Source organism: Carcharodon carcharias, chromosome 9 (genome assembly GCF_017639515.1).
Source record: "Carcharodon carcharias isolate sCarCar2 chromosome 9, sCarCar2.pri, whole genome shotgun sequence".
Taxonomy (NCBI): Eukaryota; Metazoa; Chordata; class Chondrichthyes; order Lamniformes; family Lamnidae; genus Carcharodon; species Carcharodon carcharias.
Window position 1 is genome coordinate 124,245,043 of NC_054475.1, and position 20,107 is coordinate 124,265,149.

Genomic DNA, 20,107 nt, shown 5'->3' on the forward strand with positions numbered 1-20,107 from the left:
GAAGCACTTTTAAATAGCCCAAAGCAGTGGAACATGGACTGGTTCAGTATCTGAGGAGTCACAAATAGTGCTGAACATTGTGCAATCATCAGTGAAGGTCCCCACTTCTGATAGAAGAAAGGTCATTGATGAAGCAGCTTAAGATGCTTGGGCCTAAGACACTACCCTGAGGAGCTCCTGCAGTGATGTCCTGGAACTGAGATGATTGATCTCCAAAAACCACAACCATCTTCCTTTGTACTAAGCATGACTCCAATCAGCAGAGAGCTTTCCCCCTAATTCTCATTAACTACAGTTTTGCTAGGGCTCCTTGATGTCACGTTCGATCAAATGCTGCCTTGATGTCAAGAGCAGTCACTCTCACCCCACCTGGTATGTAAATGAGTTTGAGCATAAACCTGAGCCACCCCCGCTAAAGTAGCACAATTTGCACCCAGACACTGATTGCATGCAAAGTTGAAACTCCAGATCAACATATCTTTTCTTAATTCTAAAAGCATCTATGAAAAGCAGAGAAATCACATTCAATTAATTTCAACTCAGTTGCAATGAACTATTTCAAGGATATTAAATATGGTACTGTCACTGTGCTCAGAATGCTTAGTGGGACCAAATCTACCTACAGAAAGTCTTGTGTCCAATGCAGTGTCACACTTGAACATGCCGCTTTGTGCTATATCTTCAAAGTGTATGCTACATTCACATCTGAATGGCTCAAATAACAAATTCATAAAAATTTATTTGAACTATAGGGGATTATCATTGAACAAGCAGGAAACATACCATTGAATAAATCGAGCTCCTACCATTGAAGAAATAGGGAACCAGCTACCATTGAATAAGTAGCAAACTGATATAAAAACTCACAATTGAGAATCAACAGACTGCAGGGGGTTACCAAAAAGCAACTGGAACCAATGAAAGCAGTCAAAATTTTCATTTCAAAATGCTTGTTTTGAAGTACCCTGAGACTTAGTACTAAAATGAAGAGTCCATATGCTTTGCTGATGCAAAAGTGGAAATACATACCCTCCCCTCCCCCACACCAGCCCCCCCTGTTGAAGGCCGCACCCCAAATCACAAATATAGGGTCATTTGCATGGTCAGGGTGAACTGGGCTCTTGTAAAGGCACTTGCCTCAATCCAGCGGAGGCAAAAGGATAGTAGTGAATAACTTACCTTTCTCCAGTCCATTTTTAATCTCCTTTTTGAGAAATTAAAAGGCCGGGGGAATCAGGATTGAAGCTCAGCTAATCAAGTTCACCACCCCAGGGCAGAAATCCACAGCCAGAATTTTACATGGAAGCTGTGGTTCTGCCATCGACTGTAAAGTTGAGGGCAAGCCCGCCTCTGCCAGTCCTCGAAGCCATGACTGAATTTTACGTTGTCTGGTGTCAAGGCTTTCGCCTCTCTACGGCAGGATGCTCTGTCAGCGAATTGAAAGGCTTGTTGCCACTAGGAGCAGTGACCCTGGTGAGAGAGCTGAGGGAGCGGGGGCAATCGAAAGAGCACAGGGGTTTCTTCCAGCTCCATGGGCCACAGATTGCCTGATGAGGAGGATCTCCCCCACACCTCCAAGCTCTCAAGGATGCTGTCAGGTTTTAGTAAAGTTGGTGGGAAGATACTCTGAAGTGGCCATTAATTGACCACTTAAGGAGTCCCATTGGCCTAACAGTGGGAGACTGCCCACCACCCACCTAGCCACTGGTAAATCACCTGCGGGGGCGGAAGGCGATAGGCTGCCATGCCACCCAACTTTATTCTCCTCCAACTCCCAGCTTTCTCCAGGAAGCAGCATAATATTTCAGACAACCTTTCTGCTCTCCCCACCCTAGGGGTTTCAGGACCAAGTTTTCCAAAATAATAACCGTTTTTGAACTTGTGTTTCTGTAAGCATTTTCTGTAAACTTCACACTGCCTTTTATCTCATTTGTTTACCATGTGGGGAAAGAAAACCTGCAAGGGATATTATAACTAAAAGCAAAAGATTTTATAAATATTTGAAGAGAGTGCTAAAAGAGAATGTGGACCCATTGAAATCAATAAGCAAATGGAAGAGTTGTTCAATGAATACTTTGCATCCATTTTCACAGTAGGTGACAAGTGACCAGTAAAACAGAAATAAGTCAAGGGATCAAATATGAAAATTTTTAAAAAAGTAATGGAATAATAAGAGGACTTAAAATGGACAAAACTCAAATGTCCTATGGCTTTTATCCCTGTTTATTCAAAGACACAGGTTAAAAAATTGCAGATGCACTAGTCATGATTTTCTGAAGTTTATGAGAATCGAGAATTGATTATTTGGATTGTAGGATTGCAAATATTAACCCAATTTTTTAAAAAGGTAGTTAGGAAGACAGTAACAGGTAACTATGCACATGTCAATTTGATATCAGTTGTGGGGAAGTTACTGGAATCTACTATCTATGGACTTCCAGAAGGCACTCAGTAATGTCTTGAATAAGGGATTTTTGACAAGAATTTACAGCTCACAGAATTATAGGTAACCTTGTGATGGCCTGAAAATTAACAGGGAAGTAAGAGCTAAAGATGAAGAGAATGTACTTTGATTACTGGTGTGTGACAAATATTATTTTTTTTCTTTATTTTTTTCATGGGATGGGGCATCGTTGACAAGGCCAGAATGTATAACCCATCCCTAATTGTCCTGTGTGACTTGCTAGGCATTTTAGAGGGCAGTTAAGTATCAGCAATATTGCTGTGGATCTGGAATCACAAGTAGGCCATAAGGATGGCAGATTTCCTTCTCAACAGGGACATGAGTGAAACAGATGGGTTTTTACAACAATTCCACCAGTTGCCATGGTGAGATTTGAACCCGTGCACATAGAGCATTAGCCTGAGCCTCTGCATTACTAGTCCAGTGACATTACCATCCCCCAACATTCCCAAAAAATATGTCCTGAGGCCTTGGCTTTTCATCATCTATGTTAATTGCTTGGATAAAATAATAGAAAGTTGTATATCCAAGTTTCCAGATTACAGTAGCTTTGGAGATACATTGAGTTGAAACGACACTTGGTCCAACTCTTGTTACACCACTAGAGTCTGTTCTTTCAGCCAGTGAGCCTTTACTCTCTGCAACTCCTCTCTTAAAACTGCTTCACTTTGCATTCTCCTCCTCTCCCTGTAATGAGATTCTTAAAATCCCTTCAGTTCAGCTACTCCTTTAGCAACACACCACCACCCATTCTTAATGTATTATCTTTATTTCCTGTGAAGCATCCACTTATTAAGAGCTAGGAGCTGTTTTCTCACATCAGAAGTGTTGCATAAATATAAATCATTGGTGTCAAGGATTGCAGTGTTTCAGCAATTCTAAACACATGTGAGAATGTCTGCTTTACCTCAGATATTATCTCTTCAACCATCATTTTCCCGAATGAGTCTCCCAGGCCTCTATCTACCTGTTCACTTAGATACTTATGATGGCCCTTCTTATTTGAACTGATAAAATGAAAGAAAGCAAGGCTTGCAATTCTATAGAGCCTTTCATAACCTCTGTGCCAACATTTTTTAGAGACAATTAAGCATTTTTGAAGTGCAGTCTCTGTCGTAACGTAGCTCACAGCCCCTCAGTAGGATTTGTTAACTCAAGGTTGACAGAAGGTCACAACTGCACATCAGCACTCGGCGATTACAGACACATAGAGGAAGCAACAAGACTATTCACGAAAAATAAAAACGACTTCCAGGACTGATTGCTGTTCAACTGTGCTCTGTGCAAGCTTCTTTACTTTCCTTCTAAAAGCTACTGACTACCTTCATACTTATTAACCTGAAACTTGGGAATGGGTGCCGATGGGGCAGGATCCTGCCAGCTTCCAACACACGTCACCCAGCACTCTCATTGTCTGCTGTGGCAAGGGGTGAGGATTCCTATGTCTGGCAGGTATTGGAAAATTAATCCCACTATTTTTACATGCCAGAACAGATTCTAAAGGGTTAATTTTCATCTCTGTATGGATGGATTGCCTGTGTTTGCCATCCCTTCCTATGTGGGAAGTTGAAGGTGATAAATAAGTCACCAGTAGCAGAGAATATTACAAGTTCCACAAGTTAAATAACCAATCTGTTGTCAGCAGTCCATTAATCTTGCCATTGACACAATTTAGATAATAACTTTCATTGGATGTATATCTAGGAAATGATACAAGGACATTCTCTGTTTCAGATTACTCCTTATAACTGGCTGTCAAACTAGAGATTGTAGAGTTTTATAGCTGGACATTACAACGACAACCCCATAGTGCAAACAATTTGAGTTAAACTCATGGATCTCTGGCTTCCAGCAGGAAGTTGTACTTTAGGGGCAATAGATCACATAGGGAGCAGTAACATTGCAGCAATAACCCACTAAACTGCACTTCTTTATCTTAAGTCATCTCTCTGTAAATTAAATAGTGGCAACAACTGGAACATTATAATACAGAGGGAAACATTTGATTCAATCAAGTTTGTTTGATAATGTGAGCAACAATAATTTTGACTGCTTTGCAGTGAAAGTTTGCCAACAGTGTTCTAATTGCTTTAAATTGCATCATGGATTGTACGTTCCTTTGAAAACTGCCATGTAATCATTTCCTGTTAGTCCATATTGGTCCAAATTTTGCAGTCAATAGTGAGGAGCAGCATTCAGTGCACGCTGTCTCAACTTACAGTTGCCCAGAGACTTTTTGTGGGCTTTTGAGTAGCAATTTACAGCTCCTGGGCACTCTTTCCAATGTGACACTTTCTATGGTAGACCTGCGGTATGTGTAAGCAGGAAAAGCAACAGTGTGGCTCTTAAATCAAACTGAGGACGCTTCACTGAGACGCTCAGACAATGATATTAGTTGCATTTAGTGCTGGATAGTGGTCTGTTATCATGTGGGAAATTGGGATGTAATTAAAGAGTTTCAGTTCCTGGTTTTGTGATGCAGCTACATCATTATCATTTAACTTCTTGCTTTGACATCCAATCCATGGCAGGGGCATGATGAGGACACACAGGTGCGTTGCCAGCTCCAGCATTTAGAGGGTCAGTCCAACGCTGGAATTTGGAAGTGCTTGGAGATGGAAGCAGTATTAGTATGGAATCAGGATGATTTAATTCCACACTTTAAAATTGGATGAAACAGATTGGTAAAGGTATCCTGGAAAATGAGTTCATAGAGTGTATTCAGGACAATATTTCAGAGCGACGCTTTTTAGTGTCAACCAAGGAGTAAGCTATTTTGGACCTGGTAATGTGTGATGAGACAGGGTTAATTAATATCCTCATAGTAAAGGAGCATCTAGGCAACAATGATCATAACAATAATAGAATTTCACATTCATTTTGACACTAAGACTAGTGTCTTGAACTGTAAATAAAGGCAATTACAAGGGTATGAGGATAGAGTTGGTTAAAGTGAACTAGGAAAATAGGTTAAAATGTAGGACAGTAGAGAATCGCTGGCAGATCTTTAAGGAGATATTCCATGACCCTCAGCAAAGATATATTCCATTCGGAAAAAAAGGCTCTATGAGAAGGATGCACCATTCATGGCTAACAAAAGAAGTTAAGTATTGTATCAAATTGAAAGAAAAGGTGCTGAATACTTTGGAGATTAGTGATGGGTCAGAAGATTAGACAGATCTTAGAAACTAGCAAAGAATGACTAAAAAACTTGAGGGAGGAATTAGAGTAAGAGAGAAAGCTAGCTAGAAATACAGAAAAACAGACAGTAAGAGTTTCTACAAGTATTTTAAAAAATATAATAGTAACTAAAGTGTGATTTGGTCTCTGAGAGGGTGAGACTGGGGGACTAATAATGGGAAACAAGAAAAAGGCAGAAGCGTTGAACAGATATTTTGTGTCTGTCTTCACTGTAGAAAACACAAAAAATCCATAGAATACTTGAAAATCAAGAGGCAAAAGTGAGGTAGGAATATAAAACAAATACGATAACCACGGGAAGACTATTAGAACTGAAGGTTAAAAAGTCCCATGGACCTGATGGCTTACATCCTAGGGTCTTAAAAGAAGGGACTGCACAAAAATAGATGCATTGGTTGTGTTCTTCCAAAATTCCCTAGATTCTGGAAAGGTCCCATCAGATTGGAAAATCACTAATGTAACACCTCTGTTGAAGAAAGGAGGGAGACAGAAATCACGAAACCATAGGCCAGCTCGCTTAACATCTGTCATGGGGAAAATGTTGGAATCCATTATTAAGGACGTAACTGTAGGACATTTAGAAAATCATAATATAATCAGGCAGAGTCAACATGGTTTTGTGAAAGGAAATTCATGTTTAACTAATTTATTAGAATTCTTTGGGAAGTAGCAAGCAAGATGGATAAAGGGCAACCTATAGATGTGGCACATTTGCATTTCTAAAAGTCATTTGGCAAGATGCCACATCAAAGGTTATTTCAAAAATAAGAGCTTATGATTTAGGGTGGGTAAGATATTAGTGCAAATTGGTTAGCGAACAGGAAGCAGAGAGTAAGGATAAATAGGTGACTTTTGATTTGGCAAGCTGTTACTAGTGGAGTGCCACAGGGATCAGCACTGGGGCCTCAACTATTTACAATCTATATTAATCACTTGGATGAAGGGACCAAATGGATGACAGCAAAATTTGCTGATGACACCAAGGTAGGTAGGAAAGTAAGTTGTCAAAAGGACCCAAAGAGTCTATATAGGGATTTACACAGATTCAGTGAGTACATGTAAATTTGGCAGGTGGAGTATAACGTGGGAAAACATGAACTTGTCCACCTTGGCAGGAAGGCTAGGAAAGCAGTATATGGTTTGAATGGAGAAAGACTGTGGTTCAGAGGGAGCTGGGTGTCTTGGTACATGAATCACAAAATGTTGGTATACAAGTGCAATTGACTAGGAAGGCTAATGGAATGTTGGCATTTATTGCAAGGAGAATTGAGTATAAAAATAGGGGAGTGTTACAGCAGCTGTATAGGACTTAGACTGCACCTGGAACTCTGGAGTTTTGGTCTCCTTCCTTAAAAAAGGATACAATTACATTAGAAGCAGTTCAGAGAAGGTTCACTTATCTAATTCCTGTGATGAAGGGGTTATCTTCAAAAGGAAGAGTTGAGGACCTATACCCATTGGAGTTTAGAAGAATGAGATGTGATTGTATTGAAACATATAAGATCCTGAGGGACTTGACAAGGTGGATGCTGAGAGGATATTTCACTTTGTGGGAGAGACTAGAATTAGGGGACACAGTTTAAAATTAGGGGTCTCCCATTGAAGACTAAGATGAGGAAAAAATGTTTTTTTCAGAGGATCATTAGTCTGTGGAATTCTGTTCCCCAGGAAGCAGTGGAGGCTGGGTCTTTAAATATATTCAAAGCTGAGTTGGATAGATTTTTGAGTGAGGGGGGAGTCAAGGGTTATGGGTGATGGACAGGAAAGTGGAGTTGAGACCACAATCAGATCAGCCATGTTCTTACTGAATGGCGGAGCAGGCTTGAGAGGTCAAATGGCTTAATCCTGCTCCTAATTCTGGAGTTCTTGGGATGAAAGACACCTTGTTTGATGTGCTGTTGGGTGCAGTGAGGAATCAGTGAGAGATACTCTTCATCAACAATGGAAGAAAGAAGATTGCAGCTGAGACCAGGAAGGCATGACCCAGATAAGGCCCAGAAGATAAAAGCAGGACCATTGTACCATGCTCATGGATGTAATGCTGCCAGTGTTTTAATGATGTACACAGGTTAGGAAATATAGGTGGCAGTTACATATTCACCTATACCCTGCTTTGCTCATCAATCTATCCGTCACTTTACCTTCTCAAGCCTACTCCATCACAACATTCCTCAAACTAACTCATCTTCCACACCCACACACCCTTCCCTTTCTATGCACTTCCTCATAGCACCACTTCCCACTCACCCTCATCCTTACGCAGTTTCATGCTCTTCCCTCTTGGTTCTCCCTGACTAAATTCACTCCGCCCATCAGGTGAACACAAGCAATCCCAATTACTCATTAGGTCTCTTCTTTTCCTCAAAGCAGGAAAAGAAAACATGTATAATAATGGAGAGAGAGAGAGAGAGAGAGAGAGACCATGGATGGGCTTCCACAGGTCTCAGGTAATTACTGCAGAGGGGGAGGAGTCAATAGAGTTTCAACAATCTTAGATGTCGGAGATAGGGAGATGGGGCTGAATTTTATGATGTAGTTGAAGGCAGGGAAGTTCATAAAATAAAAAGGGTAGCCTGCTCATCACCTTCCTGCTGATCTCAACCTGTTTGCCATATTGTGATGTGTGGGTAAGATGTCAGGCTGCCTGCCTGCCCTTCAGCCTATTGAGGTCCTAAAGTAGCTAATTAATGGCCCCTTAAAGGCCTCATTCCATCTCTGCATCTGTAATACGTACAGCTGCAGAAGGCAGAAACAAGGTATGTGTCCTGAGATTGCATCTTGGATTCTACAGCGAGAATTTTCTGTCCCATTGGCATTGGGCATCATGGTGGATGTGAGCGGGCAATATAACAAGAAGGCCAAAAATCAGTTTCACGCCGTCGTGAAACCAACTTGCGATCGCCTGCCCTGCCCGTCAATGGCAGGCCTTGTTTCCCACCACCGTCCCTCGGGGATGTCATTTTAATACATATGCATCTAATTACAAGCCTTGCTCACCAGAATCATTCCCGCGCATCAAATTTACTGCCCATGTTGGTGGAAAAACATGCCAGCCCAAAACACATCTTGATAAGTGTGATGTGCAGAGGTCAGGGCTTACCGTGCGGGACTTGGTCAGATTACGGATACCCAATGACCAGAAGATGCTGGAGCCCTACAGCTACCGGACCCTGGAGGAACATATGCATTGCATGCTGGGAGGATTTTCATGGACATGTTTCCGCCGCGAAGCAGCTCACGGAAGGTGGGAGGTCTCCGTTGATGTCTCGGGTCTGTTTCAGGACATCATGGTCTTGGCCATGGGCTGCAATGGATGATCGTCATGGTGGGGAGGGGACGGTCCAGCTATGAGCAGGAGAGCAAGGTATACTGGTGGGGCAGTGGGAGTGGAAGATCTGGTTTGACTGGGAGAGGAAGGTGGATGAGGGGAGTTGAGGTTGGGAGGGGGGGGTGAAGTGAAGGTATCGGGAGAATGAGATTTGGAAGGGGAAGGCAGTACGGCAGGGGAAGGGTGTAACTGGGGAAAATGTGGCAACAGGGAAGGTAGGTGTAAGGGGGTGGAGGTGTAAGGGATGGAGTTGGAGGGGGCAGGAGTTCAGGGGGGACAGGACTTTGAGGGAGGAAGGGGTTCAGAGGGGGGAAAGAATACAGTGGGAGGAAGGAGTCTGGAGGGAGGAAGGAGTTTGGAGGGGGAAAGGAGTCCAGGGGGCGGAAGGAATCGGGGGGGAGGAGGGAGTAAGGGTGGAGGAGGAACTAAGGGTAGAGGAGGGTGTAAGGGTGATGATGTCCAGGTGAATGTGCAAGAGATGAGTCTTTGGAGTCAATGACTGCCTTCTGGGGAGCAAGCTGAGTGTGGTCATGGTAGGAAGGAAAGATGAGAATGGGAGGGGACAGGATGACCAGAAGGATCGGAGGGTGAGGATGCGATGGTAGCAGTAGAAGGGACAGCAAGTTGGTTGGTGGCGACTTAGAAGTAGACATGGACTCTGGGGGTGGGAAGGAAGAGAGGTCAAGTAGATGGGGGTGGGATTCTCACGAAGATAGGGACCGTGCACATTCACCTGGACACCTTGGAAAGAAAAGGGTTCTGGTTGATAGGTGATGGTGGGGGCATAGAAGGTGATGCTGGGGGAGGTGGGGTGTCAACAGTGATTAGGAAAAGGACATAGGTTACTGGGGAAGGGGAAAGGATAGGAGAGCTGAAAAGAAACCTTACGACAGCCATGCTTTTGAAATCAAAAGTGAGCGGAGCCTCATGTTGGATGCTCACAGGTGCTGCATGGGAGTGTGATCAGTTGGTGGGCGGAGATGCGGGTCAGCTCAGATGGACAGCTGAAAGAGAACCTCAGCAGGCAGCACTGAAAATGCTCAGGACATTGAGATGACCATGGTTGTGGAAGGCTCCACATGCATGGGAGAATGATTGCACGAGGCTCCAGAAGGTCCTGCCACACACACATTTCTCCCACCAGAATCACTCCTGGTCCGGCTGCGTGCAGCTCAACTGCAAGCAAGGTGGGTGGGGGAGGGATGATGCAGGGAAGAACTCACAAAACCTGTCAATGAAACTGAAAGACACCATTACACCTCATTCAGTGAAATTGAATATATTTTTAGACTATAAAGTGAAAAGATGTGTTCACCCATGCAACCACTTGAGATCAGAAATTCTTAACTTTTCTAGGCCTACCACTTTTTCTAGGTGCTGCCCTGACATCTGCAGGAGGGGTGGAGACAGCCTGTGCAATGGTTGGGCCCGTTGCCTCTGATGACTTTGGCGTGGGCCCTCTGGAAAGCGGAGGACTTGAGGGCCCTGGTTTGCATTGGCTGTCCACCTGTGGACCAGCTGCTCCACAGTGACAGAGGACGAGGTTGAGGGGGTCACAGGCAAAGGTGATTCAGAGGGAGAGGACAGCCTCTGAGATTCCTGAGTGGATGACCTAGGGGTATCCAGCTGCCGCTCCTCCTCCCTTCGAATGTCCGGGTACCACGGCCTGAATCCTTGATGGGAAAGACAACCTGGATGGGCGTCGAAGACCCCTGTTTCCCTCTCACATTCCTACTGCAGGAAGTCACCCATGGCTACCTTGATGGAGTGCAAGTCTGTGCCCATCTCTGCATTCTGCTGGACCAGGGTCTCCATGGTGCCTCCATCCTTCCCATGGAGATATCTATGCGGGCACATGTGGGTACTGCTTTGTCAGGGAGCATGCAGACGCACTCTGACTTAGATGCCACTCTGTTGAGGCCTTCCAACAGCTCTGCATTGTTTTTGCGCCTTCTGCTGACTCTCCATGATGAGTTGGAAGGCCAAATTCAGAAGCTTGTCATCTGACTCGGCCCTCACAAGATGCCTCTTCCCCAGCAGTCCCCGAGTGCCAGGGAGATTGGCTGAACCTGCCTCCTCCTGCTGTGGTGGACACATGTCTCTGTGATGCCCAGTAGACTGTGAACCTGAGCCTGCTCTAAATCTAGGTCCCACTGAGATATGCATCTCTGCACTGGTGGAGGGTGGAGTCAATGGGAATCAGGGGGGAAAACTCTCCACTGGTTAGAGTCATTCCTAGTGCAAAGGAAGATGATTGTGGTTGTAGGAGGTCAGTCATCTCAGCTCCAGGACATCATTTCAGGAATTCCCCAGGGTAGAGTCCTAGTCCCAACCATCTTCAGCAGCTTCATCAATGGCCTTCCTTCCATCTCAAGGTCAGAAGTGCGGATGTTTGCTGATGATTGCACAATGATCAGCACCACTTGTGACTCCTCGGATACTGAAGCTGTCCATGTCCAAATGCAACAAGACCTGGACAACTTCCAGGCTTGGGCTGACAAGTGGCAAGTAACAAGAGCATCACACAAGTGTCAGGCAATGATCATCTCCAACAAGAGAGAATCCAACCATCTCATCTTGATGTTCAATGGCATCACCATCACTGACTCGCTTATTATCAATATATCCTGAGGGTTACCATTGACCAGAAACTGAACTGGACTAGCCACATAAATACTGTGGCTACAAGAGCAGGTCAGAGGTTAGGAATCATGCGACAAGTAAATCACCTCTTGAATCCCCAAACCCTGTCCACCATCTACAAGGCACAAGTCAGGAGTATGATGGAACACTCCTCACTTGCCTGGATGAATGCAGCTCCCACCACACTGAAGAAGCTGGACACTGTCCAGGACAAAGCAGCCCACTTGACTGGCACCGCATCCACAAACATTCACTCCCTCCACCACTGATGCACAGTAGCAGCAGTGTGTACCATCTATAAGATGCACTGCAGGAATTCACCAAGACTGCTTAGACAGCACCTTCCAGATCCACGACCACTACCACCTGAAAGGACAAGGACAGCAGATAGATGGAAATACCACCACCTGGAAGCTCCCCTCCAAGTAACTCACCATCCCGACTTGGAAATTTTTCGCCGTTCCTTCACTGTGACTGGGCCAAAAGCCTGGAACTCCCTTCTAACAGCACTGTGGGTGTATCTACAGCACATGGACTGTAACAGTTCAAGAAGGCAGCTCACCACTTTCTCAAGGGCAACTAGGGATGGGCAATAAATGCTAGCCCAGCCAGAGAAACCCACAAACTGTGAATGAATTTTTAAAAAGTAGCCCCTAGACATGATTCCAACCTTTTTCTGTCTCTCAAGAGTCTAACAGATGAGTGATTGGTGTGAGTGCTGCATCAACATCTATGTCATAATAGTATCCCTTAAAACTACACTTCCCACCAAGTATACTATCCTGCTTTTTACAACATGAAACTATGTCTTTAACTATTTATATTACATATGTGTAACTCCCTGTTTATAACTACAGACTCTAACCAACTCTAACTCTACTCCTCCCGAGTCACATTACTGGAGGATTCAACGTCCCTCAGTATTTTCCACCCTTAGGGAAGGTGTCTTGGAGACATGAGGGCTTTCTTCTGCTTCTGGCAGGATATCATCACTTGCAGAATAGGACAGCACTTTAGCAGCATTGCAGCCAGCATAGCTGGGAAGTTGAGTGTAGATTTCAGTATGACTGAGCTGTAAGGATGAAGGGGACTTTGGAAAAAAAGATCCAAAAGAGAGGACTGAAGAGATTCGGCCTTTGGACCCTCTAAGGCTAGAAGAGAAGAACACGGGACACTCTGAGGAACTTGTTGCTCCGCCAAAGAACTCTGGGAAGAAGATTCGGGAGAGGAAAGATCTTCAACTTCAGGAAAGCCTGTCACAGCTGTACCCTTGACTGCTGGATCAAAGACTGAAAAGCATTAAAGACCTGAGTTTTCAATGAGCTTTGATGACAAAGCAAATAAACAACCAACTTCCTGTAAGAATGTCAGGACAAAAAGAAGAGATGATTTCCCGATGACTTTTTGGGAGGACTGTCTACTTTCAGGCAGAGATTCACTCAGCAGACGAGGGTGAACGATGGAGAAGTCCATGCATGTTCTGCTGATGTCGTGGCTCTGACATGCGAGCACCTCAAGGTCAACATGGAAAGGCTGGAAATCACTATTGAGACCTTGGCCTAGCAGTTCTTGCAGATTTGCGCTAGACCGTGAACTCCATGGCCACACACCCTGATGGGCACCATCAATATGTAGGCGACATAGGATGAGGCACCTTGATCTCCCTCCAGGAGCACCATCTCCTGCAGGAGTCAGGGCTGGCCCCTCAGGCACCCACATGGAGGATGAACGTCAGCCGGACACCCCGGGGACCTCCTCTCAGGACACTCCAAGGGAGTGCAGCTGCCAACATACCCCTCTGCCTGTGACCCTATCCATTCCAGCTTCTTAGGCACTGAGGGCCCTCTGCCCCTGATTGGGTGACCTTTATCAGGCCAGGGCCCTCCAGGCCTCAGGCCACCAGAGGACATCTGCCAAGGTCATCACAGACATCAGGACATAGCAGACAGTAGCCTGTCTCCACCTCTGCTGAAGATGTTGGGGCTGCACCCAGGCATAACGGTAGAGTTAGGAAAGTTAATAAAAATTGATGTCACTTCTGTGTCAAGAGTGTGCTATACATGTAAAGAAATTGCAATTTTCTGAATATATTTGATGGTAATGTGAATGTTCTTGGCAGCTGAAGGCGTTGTGATTTTGTACTTTAGAATCCTCTTATTTTGAGGTTTAGTCTTGCTCCCACTCTGTGATAGTGTCCCACTATGGGACTCACATTCCTGTGATGTCAACCTCAGTTGAACTAGTCTCCGCACCCTTGTGCGATGGCAGGGAGATGTGTTTAAATCTTTATTTGAAATGTGTGATGTAAGCGCTTCTAACCCTTCTTCCTTAAGGAACACAATTGAGTGAGGGCAGCTCATCAGCATTAATATTCTAGCGGCATGTGTGTCTCCTCAGTGGTAGTGACAGAAGAAAAGACATGCACAAGGAGGGGGAGCCCCCAGGCATTTCCACATCTCAGTCGCAGCAGTGTTGGCATCATTAGATGGCAGCGAAGCCTTCAGGTCTTTTCTCACATCAGTCATATTCCTCAGTGGACTCTCAGTTCCCAGAGCGAACTCACTCACAGGGCCCCATAGACTAAAGCAAAGATCATGGCCTTGTGATTCATGAGATCAGAACACGCAAGTGTGAATGCAGGACTCATTCTCACTGCAAGTGGGTGGACATCTCGAGTTGAAAGAAAATGACATTGAGGGTTAGGAGAGATGTGGGCATATTCTCTCACTTTACTCTTCCTGGAACCTGTCAGCAATTAACGTATCATGGGCATATCTCCCATGACTTCCTTCCTCCATGGCATGATATTAGTCATACTGACCCTCAGCAATCTCCTGAGATTCCTGGGCCTCTGGATCTTCATCCTCCGATAAGCTCTCATCCTCCTCCAGTTCACCCACTGGCAGGGGTTCACCCCTTTGCATAGCCAGATGGTGAAGGGCATAACACACTGTGATGATGCAGGAAACCCTGTTGGGAGTGTTTGTTTTGAGCAACCTGAGCGGTCCAAGCATCCGAAGCACATCTTCAGAATCCCTATGTTCTGCTTTTTAAGGGAGCGTGTGGAGCTGTGAGCAGCATTGTACGTCTCCTCGGAACAACTCTGAGGATGATGTATCAGTGACGTCAGCCAGAGTTTTAGTGGGTACCCCTTATCCCCAAGCAGCCATCCCTGCAGGCGTAATGGCTCCTCGAAAATCTCAGGCACCTAGGAGTGACTCAGGATGTTGGAGTCATGGCAACTCCTAGGGTTACCGTGCACAAACATGCAATATGTGCTTCCAGTGATCGCACACCAGTTGTACATTGATGGAATGGCAGCTCTTGCGGTTTATAAGCATTAGGGCCTGCTGCCATGGAGCCCATATAGCCACATGGGTGCAGTGTATTGCACCCTGGATTCTTGGGAAGACTGAGATGGTGGTGAAGCCAGTGAATCTCTCAGCCTAGTTATCTTCATCCAAGGCAAACCTGATATAATGATGGACCTTCCTGTATATGGGGTCTGTGACCTTGTTTATGCATCGATGTGCTGTGGACTGAGAGATGCCACACAGGTCCCCTGTTGATCCTTGGAAAGAACCAGAGGCCAAGAAATTTAGCACTGCGGTCACCTTCAAAGCCACTGGCATGGGATACCCTCTAACCCCATGTGGCATCAGATCTTCATGAAGAATGTGACATATGTGATGTGCCAGAGCCTTGGACAAGTGCAAACACGCACGGCATCACCTCTCACTCATTTGTAAATAAGAGACTCTCCTACGATATACCCTAGGTCTGGCGAGTTGCCCCAGTTGTCTGGGTTTCTCGTCCTGACCCGCCTGTTCTTTCTCTGGCTCTGCTTAACCATGTCCCTCCTGCTGGAGTTGTGTGCGGAGCTGCCTCTCCCTCCTTCTCCTCCTCCATTGCTTTAGGACCTTGACAAAGGCAGCGTTGAGCCCTGGGTCCATATCTGCTTTTGCCTTCTCTCTGAAAGGAAACATTGAAGACATTAATGATTCAAGGGGCAAGAAATTGAAGCTCAGAGGATGACACATTTGGATATTGTAAGGGTCCATAGTTTCTCCTGCCCTACTTGCATGGTGGCTGATGCTGCCTTGTCCCTGAGACACTAACACACACATCGAGGTGACCAAGATGGCATCTTGAGCCCTGCGTGGGATACAAAAGTTTCAGTGAGATGAGTGACCCAACCTAGCTCTGTGCTCCAATCTCTGATGTGGCATATTAATGACCAATCAGTTGCTCATGGTCAATGTGCGGATGCCCTTTGGCCCATTAGGAGTGTCAAATCCTGTGAACACATGACAGGCTTTCTTTGATGGAATGCCATATATGTTACAGCCGTGTCTCCCTCACTATTGCCTGCATTCCCAAATTCTACATTCCCATGTGTTACTCTTGAGATGCAGCGACTGTGATGTGAAGCAACTCAGTACTGAGTAGCCCTTTGACAGTGCTAATAAAGCCATAGGCTTTCAGTGACTTTTAGTGCAAGGAGGTCTTCCTCCTTTTGTCTAAGAAGACAACTGTTCACTCCTGCGGCAACAAGAGGTTAGAGGGCAACCCCAGAAATGCTCCCCTCATGTTCTCCCTTCCCCCTCACTGCCATTCCACAGCCTTTCTTCCCTGTTGCCCCCATCGTGTTCATCAAACCCAACCTCGCTTTACAGCCCACCCCTGGCTGAAGTGCTAGTTTCTGAAAGTGGAGGCCTGTATGAGTATCACAGCACAGTGATGTTCTTCAGGACAATGTAGGTATAGAGCAGGAGCAGACCAACCCTACAGCCCAGCAGTGCAGCATTTATTGCTACAAGACCAGCACAGTGCTATGGCAGATAGACTCTGTATGTTCCACTCACCTCGAAGTTACCAGCGAACTGAGGCCTGACTTGTGCACGCCAGCCATTTTCAACGGGTTTGAGGCTGACATAATTTCCCGCTGGCGTGACATAAGATTGGAAGACCTGGCAAGATTCCAGGGAGCAGCTATTTTAATGAGCATTCATGATATGTTAATGAATACAAATGGATTCACACCACCAGTTGGCAGGATAACCGACCTGCCATAAACCCACCATCGGAATAATTGCAAGCTGTTTTTACACTGGTGGATTTCCGAATTTTTGCCTGCCACTGAATTCTCCGCTCCCACCCACCATGAAACCCATCATGGACGGGATGGGAAAATTTCACCCCAGGCGTGTGACCTCGTCATTAGACAGACTGTAGACATACTCTGGTATCTGCTTAACACTTGTTTATTAGTACCACATCTAAACAGGTTACACAGTAGGAATATAGCCCCTAGTCATGATTCCAACCTCTCTATCTCTCTTTCTCTTTCTCTAGCACATGACTAACTGGTGGCAGTGGTATATCATTATTTACGTCATACACTAGCGTATCTCATCTGTTAACCCTCTACTACAGCAGATAGCCCGTCAGCTTTCACTGCGCAGGTTGTTGTCAAGTAGGGTGTTATCCCTGTGCCCATCAGAGGCAGCCCACCCCTTTGAAGTCCATTCTCCTCCACTTTAAGCCTCCCCCCCCAAGCCTCTAAAACACAGCCCCCACCCCTCACTGAGGTTTGTCCAAAATCCCCAGAATTATCTGAAGCCTGGTATGGCTATTAGTCTTCCTTTTCAAGGATTGTTTGTGCTCCCAGCAGTGGCAACTAGTCAGTGAAACAGATTGGCCGGCAGCTCTCAAGGGCAGGACCTCCTCCCAGCTGGGGGCGGAAGTCCCACTCTGAATCAATTAAGTCTGTCCCCAGTTTACCATTGCTGCAGGGCGACTGGGTTTCAAGTGGGTGGGCTGCCTATGGACTTTTCAGTTAGTGGGGAGGATGGGGAGAGGAATATGCCCCCCATCTCCTATGCCCCCCTGTAAGATCCAATCTAGGGACTCCCTGCTACATCGTGATAAAATTAAATAACATGCCATGCAACATTCAGTAATGATGACTTTATTTTAATAGCGAATGAAAAATGATCAATTTTTTGATGGAAGCCCCGCAACTTATTGTGTCCAATTTGGGAGAGTTTAAAGAGGGCTGCACCCTCTGCACTGGCCTGTCAACTTCTGCCCCTGCCACTAACAGTGCTGTTGCTCACTTGTGAAGTATGATTCTCCGGGTGAATCTGTTTTTCCAGAAAAACTCTACCAGGTTGATTCAAGTACTGGGTCCAGCCTTTCTAGACAGGTTTTCCTCCCCACTGATGTTTAGCTCCAGACAGCAACAAGTCGTTCAAGAGGGTCTCCAACTCTGGCATATTTTGCCTCCTGTGGCTGAACTGCCTGATTGGGTGAAAAAATGCTGCAACCTTTGGGGGGCTATTGATGCAAAGGAGAATCATTGAGCAGCAGCAGCACAAAATGTGTAATATATTTACAGGCCTTCCGAGCATACTGACCACGATTACAGAGAGAAAGAACTGAATTTTCACTTTCAGACTCGCTCATAGCGGAAGAGTCGGGCAAAGCTTTGGATATCCATAACTTCAACACAGCCGCTACATTTGCATTTGTCTTCCTGGTCTCCCAGCCAATTATAGCAGGTGGGTACGATAACAATCTGCATTTCAGTTCCATTATTTAAATGGACCCTGCCAGGGTCAAAACTAAAACCTTGCAGAAGTGTCATCACAGAGCCAGGAGCTGCACTGGTGGAGGCATCCCAGTTGCATTGCTGTGGGCTGTAAGGTGGTAAGGCCATAGGGAATTTCTGTTCCCCATGAACTGGAGGAAGCAGGCAGCCTTAGAGAACAAGCAGCCGAGACTGGAGGTGGGTGAAGAGGTCAGTAGCAGGAATGTGGTGCCTTGTTCCTGGCTACGGTGCCACAAAGTGCTCAATGACTTGATCAGGGCAGGAGAGGTAAGTGGCATGGCACTTTCTAGTACAAAGCCTCTCACTCTGTCTTCCCTATGTTTCTCCCTCACATCACTCCTCATTACAGTACAGCTGGCAGGTTCTCCCAACCTTCTCTGTCTAGCTATCTATTCATTTCCCATCTGACCAGCCACTACTGACACTCACCCTCATCCTATTGCAACATCATGCCAATCCCTCACAGTGACTCTCTACCAATGTCCTTCCATCATCTCAAAACATTTCACTACTCACACTCATTGATCTCTCCTTTCTCTCCTTAGAGGAGATAAGAACACCAAACACCAGGAAGAGGCAGAAAACCTTTAGTCGCCTTTACCGAACAGCTGTAGAGGAGTTGGTGATAGAGATAAGTCAGGTCTCCCATGTCTGGTCACTGGAGATGGGGAAATGGAAGACTCCCAGCTACCAGGTGATAGAATGAAATGTCACACAGCCACATGACATGTAGCACTCGCTCATATTGACTTGATGTCAGAAGTCACTAAAATATGATGGTTTGCTCAATTATGACCTAGAGCTATCTCACTATGTTAGTACTAACTCATGTTCTTCATCTGTCACAGCCCTTAAAGCTTCCCTTAGGAGGCAGTGCTGGAGGAGGCCAAAGACTCCTCAAAGGAGGTCTCCCACTTTGAGGAAGCAGTACCACAGGATACATTAGCAGGATAGTTGTTTTTTCATGATGGGATGAATGGCCTCTTTCTGTGTTGTAAATTTTCTCTGCTTTTAGCTGCTTCCCCAATGGCTGCAGCATGGTGGGTGGAAGGCTGCTGATCTCTAATTGAGGAGATGACCTCGAGCAGCTCTGAGCCTAGAAGACCCAGCTCCTCAGTGTGGGTTGCAGAAGCTCCTGTTGGTTGGCTGACAGGCAACAAAAAGGGCACAGGTGAAGTGGCAGGGATGGCAGCGAAACTGCTGTCATCCTGAGAGAGGACAGCAGGTTTGTGTTCATGGAGCCACTGGCATTCTCCTGGGGTAGCACCCCAGGCATCAAAATGATAGACTGCTGTAATGCCCTTGAAGCCCCTTTGAGCACTGATATCCAGTACCTTGTTGGTAGTAGTCTGAGCTTCCACTGCTGTACTCAGACATTTAACGGAAGCTGCAATGGAAGCTGTCCCATTAGTCACCAGACATCAAGGTTTACAAAAATGGTTCCAGGGATGAGAAACTTCAGTTGTGAAGATAGATTGAAGAAGCTGAGACTGTTCTCCTTGGAGAGGAGAAGGCTAAGGGGAGATTTGATAGAGGTATTCAAAATCATGAGGGCACTGGACAGGGTAAAGAGAGAGAAACTGTTCCCACTCATAGAAGGATTGAGAATGAGAGGGCAAAGATTTAAAGTGATTTGCAAAAGAAACAAATGTGATGTGAGAAAAAAGCTTCTTCACATAGTGAGTGGTTCAGGTCTGGAATGCACTGCCTGGAAGTGTGGTGAAGGCAGGTTCAATTGAGGCATTCAAGAGGGCATTAGATGATTAGTTAGGTAGAAACAATGTGCAGGGGTACGGGGAAAAGGCAGGAGAATGGCACTGAGTCATAATGCTCATTTGGAGGACTGGTGCAGACAAAA